Source organism: Vicia villosa, linkage group LG5 (assembly GCF_029867415.1).
Source record: "Vicia villosa cultivar HV-30 ecotype Madison, WI linkage group LG5, Vvil1.0, whole genome shotgun sequence".
In the NCBI taxonomy this organism is placed as follows: domain Eukaryota; kingdom Viridiplantae; phylum Streptophyta; class Magnoliopsida; order Fabales; family Fabaceae; genus Vicia; species Vicia villosa.
In genome coordinates, this window is record NC_081184.1 from 104,969,470 (window position 1) to 104,977,058 (window position 7,589).

At 26.5% G+C, this 7,589-nt stretch overlaps 1 long non-coding RNA gene across 1 annotated transcript; it reads right to left on the minus strand.

The window, feature by feature from the left end:
* Window positions 1-273: 273 nt before the first annotated feature.
* LOC131606977 (uncharacterized) lies at window positions 274-2,088 on the minus strand. Its single transcript, XR_009285145.1, has 5 exons — window positions 1,939-2,088; window positions 1,539-1,856; window positions 886-988; window positions 624-767; window positions 274-535 (listed from the first exon to the last, which is right to left on the minus strand). It is a non-coding gene; the product is annotated as an uncharacterized LOC131606977 (long non-coding RNA).
* Window positions 2,089-7,589: the final 5,501 nt, after the last annotated feature.

Below are 7,589 nucleotides of genomic sequence, written 5' to 3' on the forward strand. Positions count from 1 at the left end.
TAAAATTATAATTTAAAATGTTTTGAATTTTAATAAGACAAATTCAAATTCATAGAACAAAATACTATAAAATTTGCAACAAAGTTACTACATAGTCACATTATTAAAAATGAAAAGTATAATCTATCATTACATTTAGTATTAAATTTCAATCCATCCCTAGTTTTCTATGAAAAATGAATTTCAATCCTTTTAGAACAAAACTGAACTATCCCTTAATTTTTTAAGCTAGGCTGTAGAATTTGTCATTATTATATATAATCAGGCTTCTAGTTAAAATAAAAGAAATTAGTAACCGTACGTCTTTATATTATATTGTTCTTACTCAAATCATGTTATAGATAAGCCACAATAGTACAAACTAAGCTTTCCTCAAATAAATTGATACGAAAATTGGACACAAGATGAAAATTGCTTTATTAGAATCCCAAATTTCCACATCTTGCATCATACTCCATAGAACTTTTTATCGCATATTACCCTCTCGCAAAACATCAATCATATTGTAGATTCTCTTGGAATCCTTTGCTTCAATCTGCATACAACAAATATAATTATAGTAAGAGATTAATTGTTATATACCGACGGTGGAAATAGAGGAAGTTGTCTTAAATTTTAAGCACCTTTTTAGCAAGAAATAGTACAGCATCTGGAACTCCCACCATAGGTGATGTCAAATGATACATATGAAAGGCATGACCCGATAAATACTACTCTGGAACTCCCACCATTTCAACTTGATGCTTAGGGTCCCTGATTAATTGTATCTAACAAAATTCATGGAAAGAAGGGGAAACTCCAGTAAGAATCTGTGGTTCTTTTAATATAGAAAGAATGGGAAACTATGTTGTACCAAAATGAACCGTGCAATGTGATCTAACGCACCTGATCCATATCGAAAGAGACCCCCCAACTTATTGAAGCAAGATATCACAGCCTTGGCAGTTTCAGACGCGTCAACTTTGTTTGCTTGATGAGACTCTAATACCTACAATCTTGGAAGAATGCATCAGATTATAATATTGCATTGAACAGAAGCTTTATTAAAGGATGAGAACCAAAAAAATTGATGAATTCATGAAACCTAATGTTACTTTTAGCAACATGAGAGTTTAACAGAGAATTTATACAGGAAGATTTTCTTCTGTAATAAGTAAGGTAATAATTTAAACGTAAATGCAATTTATCTTTCCAATCACAATCCATGGGACTGTACTCTCTAAAACAATTTCTGCAAAGTTAGTTGTCAATCCTGCTTCAACATCCTGCAAATTTTATTGGTTTTTTTTGTTTCTATATTATTATCGTCAAACAGCTGTAATGGAAAATTGGAAACTGGACTTAAATTCATAGAAAACACAATTTCACAGCCAATGAAAGCAACACCAGTCACCAAGTAACAAGTAACTGAAGCTATAAACAGTATAAAATGGAATCAAAAGAGCACTAACAAAGAGCACTAACAGTATATTGAAAAAGGAGGGTTAGATGATGCTGCTAACACTCCTTGAGAAGACAAATGCTTGGAAGAGAATTACCATGGAGGAAGAGTCGGTATTTGTAATCAACGCTTGAAGATGTCAAGTTGCCGCCACTTGTTAGAGAATTGCTTGGCTAGTTTCTCAATGTCACTTAACTCCCCATCTCCTAATTTTTCCTCAATTTTCAATTCTAATTCTCATTTCATTTCTTTGCTACAAAAAATTGCATCAGCAAGTAGTTTTGTTTTTCTGTACACCAAAATGGCAGATCACTCTGTACATAAATGAACAAGTGTGCTCTGCACCCCGCCAAAACAAACCCAAAAACTAAAGCCGGTAGAAACACGAAATACTCCAGCAGAAACAACAACTTGGCTGAAAAACAATAAAAAAACTGAATCAGGTAAACAAGTCAGCTAACCAAACAATAGAAAGGCATTCACTTGTTATCACTTACTTGTTATACCCGCCAATAGTTGCACTTCCTCGAGAAGTTCAAAAATATGTAAAAGTTGGAGACCTAACATTGCCTGCTGGAGTGCAATTTTTCTTGCCGGCACTTTTAGTTCACCGTGACACAAAGCTATGGGGTGATGATGCTAATGTGTTCAATCCATAAAGATTTTGAGGGTCTTCTAAAAGCAACCAATGGAAGGAAGTCGTTTTTCCCATTTGGAGGGCGTCCAAGACTTTGCATTTGACGAAACGGTAATAACGACGATAATTCTATGCTAATAGCATTTTATCGAATACCTTGTGAGCAAGATTGAAAGCTGCATTTTCTTCTCCTCGTCGCTTCAACCGCTAAGCATTCCTCCATTCTCAGCTTTATGATATCGTATGCCTGCTCTAACTTTAACTCAAACTGAAATTTATATTGAAATCGAATCACAATCAGTTGTAGCATAACACGTAATGGAGTAAAAAACGTAAAAATGCAAAGAATCACGAAACAAAACTAACCTGCTCTGAGTTGAAATTTCGAGCGCAAACAGACTCTGAACCCTAACGTGAATCGAATCCTGAATCGTTAACAATTCAAATCAGTTCTGAAATCCAAATCCAACCAATTTGAGACCAACAGAATCTACATCATAATTGTTGTTGTTGCGTAAGAATTGAGAGGGAGAGAGCATGAGTTTGAGAGTGTGTCGCACAAGAGAAACCGAGAAAGCTTGAGCCGATGCGCGTGAGAAAAAGTGCTTATCCGCTGAAGCGCTTCTGAACAAGTTGTGTTTGCTCTCACCGAAGAAGCATTTTTAGGTCACTAATAAGTATCTATCTTAATCTTTCTTTCTATTTATCTTTTTTTAATTTTATTTTTTAAAATTTTATATCTATTATAGAATAGACCAAATTATATTTATTATATACAACTATAAAAATACAAAACAAATGAATAACTATTTATTTTTCTTCAAAATAATATAGTAAATCAAATTATCAAATTATCAATTATATAATTTTAAGCACACCTAAAAACTAAAAGAGAAATTACAAAATTTCAAAATATTTTAGTTATTTATTTACTAACTCTTTATTTATAAAAATTAATTTTAATATGAACATCTGAATCTAAATAGAATAATATGAGAAAGTAGTCTCTTAACTTTAATTGGTAATAATATATTAATAAATTTTTTCCATGCTTCAATAAAATAGTAAAAATAATTTATAAAAATAAAATTATTTAATAATATTTTAACTATAGTCAAATATAAATTCATATAAGACATTAATTTCTAAAATTAAAACTTTATAATAAAGAGAACCAATATAATTCACTATAAAATAAAATGTATATTAAATAAATGAGATTAAATTTAAATTTAAAATAATTTTAAATCAGCGAGAATTATAAAGGTCCCAAACAATGTAAAAGTTAAAAACTCAAAGTAAAATTTCACTACATACCGATGAATTAATAAATTTAAAAATAAATCATAAGACAACAAATTCATACAAATCACCTAAGTTTATAATCAATCTAACTTAAAATTAACAAAACAATCAAGATAAATTAGGGAAAGAGTAGGGTTGCTCCCTACTTTTTCTCCCCAATTTTACACATACACACTAATTCACTTATAATTAATAAATATTTTTACACTAAATAATTATAAAATATTAATTCAAAATAAAAAATTAAACATAAAAGTATTTTTATATTGATCAATAAAATAAAAATATTAAGAAAAAAATATATACACATATATTAGCTATTATTTAATTCCAACCAAAAATAGGGAAAATAATTTATAAGGAAAGTTTTTTATATATAATTGTAAAATTTAAAAAAAAATTACAATTATTTTTAGAAAAATTTGAATATGCCAAATTTGCAGCAAAATCCGCAGGAAACTTTCCTGCGAAATTACCTGCGGATTTCTTTATTATGGTTTTATTTTATAGTGATAGAATTCCGCAGCAAAATCCGCAGGAACATTTCCTGCGAAATTACCTGCGGATTGTTTAATAAAGTTAGTTATTTTGTTCAAAATACTTATTCCGCAGTAAAATCCGCAGGTATTCCTGCGGAATTTTCTGCCAACTCCACATCCGCAGGAAAATTTTATGTATTTATTATTTTTGCAGGAAAATCCGCAGGTAAACCTGCAGAAAATTTTCCGCAGGAAATTCCGCAGGTAAATTGAGTATTTCTAGTAGTGTATGTTGATCTCAAGGTTTATTTTGACTTCTTAATTTAAAAAAGTTTATATTAATTCTTTAACTCTTCAAAGTGTATCATGTTAGTCTTTTTCATTTAATTAGTAACGAAAAAAATTCAAAAATCAATTATTAAATTTATCGCTAATTAGAGAAAATAATTAACATGATAAATTTTAAAGACTTAAAAAGACCATTATAAACATTTTGTAAGTTAAGAGATTAAAATGAACCCCAAAAATAATATACTTAACTACAAATGATATTAAACATAAACATTACTATATATTATCCACCAATTAGTATCTCAATTTTAATTAAGGATGACAATGAATACCTATGAACAGGAGTACTAGTCCTCCGATACTCATCACGTTGAATAATACGATACCTGTTAAATCAAAACATTGAAAATGACTATAGAAACTTGAAGTTCACATCGTGCCTCTTATTTTTGACCAGGACAACTATTTTGGATTGGCTAAAATAATTTCACATTATTTGAGAATCGAGAATAATAGTAATTTATATATAACACTGTCACACCTCTACCCAATAAGACACATTTTTTAATGAATAAAACCGTGAAAGTCCTCACACCTAAAACAGACAATACCTTGTAACCACGGTGATTCAAACTTGCGGTCAACCAAATCATCAATTATTAATCATGTAAAACTGTACTTACTAAAATTTAATAAGAAAAAAAGAATATGATATATATTATTGATATAATAATATTCCACCGCTACCTATTCTGTACGAGATGGATCTGCGTACTGTGACTCAAATCATTTTAGACTGACCTTAATTACAATTTTGATCTTATACTTAACCTCATTCACAAAATTAATCATCTTATTTAAATTCAAATAATTTTAATCTTTTTCTCACTTTTTGCACTAAAAAGTTGATGACATGCCTATTTTTTGAATGACGCGTTACCTATATTTTAATCCTTAAGATTTCACAATTTTTTAATCTTATTTCTCATGTTTTACATTGAAAATTGTTGACACAAAAAATGTATATATTAGGATAACATTAACTTAAACTTTTATTTTTAAAGCTCCACAATTTTTTTGTATGTTATGATTTGTCACGTTTAAGAAATATTTCGATCAACCTAAACTTTGTTAACCACCGCATGTAGAGATATTATTTATTTTGGATGGAAGAATTCATTAGAGTTTTGTCCTTTAAAAAAATGTCTCGTTGAACCGATGAATAGAAGTGTTGTATATAAATTATTCTGAATTTTAATTTTCAAATAATGTAAAATTATTTTGGTGTGTACTAGAACAACAAGTGACACATCACTAAAAAAATAGATACATCATCAATTTTAAATTAAAAATATAAAAAGAAAAGTCAAAATGATTAAATTTAAAATAGAGAGAATGATTTTATAAATGAGCTAAAATATCACAACTAAAATCTAATTAAGTCTTAATATTATTTACCTTTTCTTGTACAATAAAGGGCAATTTGTTTTAACTTTAAAAAAATAATTTTTTTTTGGTATTTTCAAAAATATTTTTTTTAAAATATTAATTTTTAATTCATATTTTAAAAATTAAAAGACTAATTTTGTCATCAAGTAACTTAAATATACATTATTGAAGATTAAAACATAGTAAAAATCATAAATTTTTTAAAAAAGTATTTCAAAAATTAATTTTATGAAAAGCTATTTAAAACAGTTTCAAATTTATGTATTTTATTTATTTATTTTGATATTCAAATAAATTATGGTAAAATGATGAAATAATTAAAATAATATTTTTTAAAAAATTATTCAACCCAATTTTACATTTAAAAAATTTTGTTAAAATTTCTTTATTGATCTTTTTAAATAAAAATGTGTTACATAATAAAATTATTTAAAAAAAACTGAAACAAACAAACCCTAAATACACTTTCTTTTGATTTTAATATAAATTTTTTTGACCGAATTCATTATGATTTTCTCTTATACTTAAAATTGAATAGGGTATAAGTATTTTGGACAGAGTAGAATTATTACTTAAAATTGGATAATGCTATTTGATAAAATATTATATAAGCAATAATAATAAAGTATTCAAACCAATTTTTGAGATAAAAAAATATAACATATAATACTAAATAAATATTTATGTCATTGTGAGTAAGTAAAAGGTCTTCTAACCGATCAATGATGTGCAATCTTATAAAGTTTTATATAAGAACAATTTCTTTGTTTTATAATTTCTTTAAAAATGAGAATATTTTTATAATAAATGAGAATATTCTTTGTTTTATAAATATTTATTTCTTTAAATTAATATGTCATTATGTTATGATAGTTCATAAATATTTAAATAATAATACTTTTTCTCTATTATGAAATAAAGTAAACTAATATAAAAAATCAAATGTATTTAATTTAAAATGTAGATAAAAACATTTGACTTTTTATATTCTTTTATTCACCCTTTTTATTTTATAATAATTGTTGTATCTGAATGTGTAATACACATTAAAAATAAATAATTTAAAGAAAAAAATTATATCTTTATCAATTTATCTATATTACTATTGACGTACTATCATAATAATAAATGTAAAATACAATTAACAACTTCAAAATTATGTAAATTATGTTAAATAGAAAACAAACTAAAATAATTAAATAAATTAAATAATAATACTTTTTCTTCGTGAGAAATAAATTAAATCAATATAAAAAATCAAATGTATTTAATTTAAAATCTAGATAAAAACATTTGACTTTTTAGATTATTTTATTCACCCATTTTATTTTAAAGTAATTGTGGTATTTGATTGTGTAATACATAATAAAAATAAAATTTTAAAGATTTTTTAAATTATTTTTATCAATTGATATTTATTTATTGTTGATGTACCATCATTATGATAAATGCAAATTTAAAATAAAAAGTTCAAAATTATATTGATTGGAGAATATATGATATATCTAAAAAAAGTCAAATAAATTTTATTTTTCCCATGAACATCTGACTAGAAAATTTAAATAAATAAAATAATTTTTATGTACACAAATTTAAAAAATAATTAAAATAAAATTCTTTAAGGATTGCCAATTTTACTTTGCTAAAAAAGCACATCCGTAGGATCGAACTTAAAGCCACGTGTCAAACATCTGAAGCACCACATGCATTAGACCAATGCGTACGTGTAATTCAGAGAACTAAAACACTAGCCAGAACCTGTTGGGTTGCTCGACAAAGCAGAAGGGAGAGAGAGTTAGAAAATCAGAATAAAAAAAGTTACCGGGGTATTTTTGTAATTAACCAAACATTCGAGGCTATTTACTAAATTCTCCTTTGCATAAAAAAAAGAGGGAGAAAAGAAAAGATCCAAAACCCGAAAACACCATCATCCAAACAGCACCCTCTCTCTCTTTTAAAAGCCACCCTGTGATTTTTCTCTGCCCTT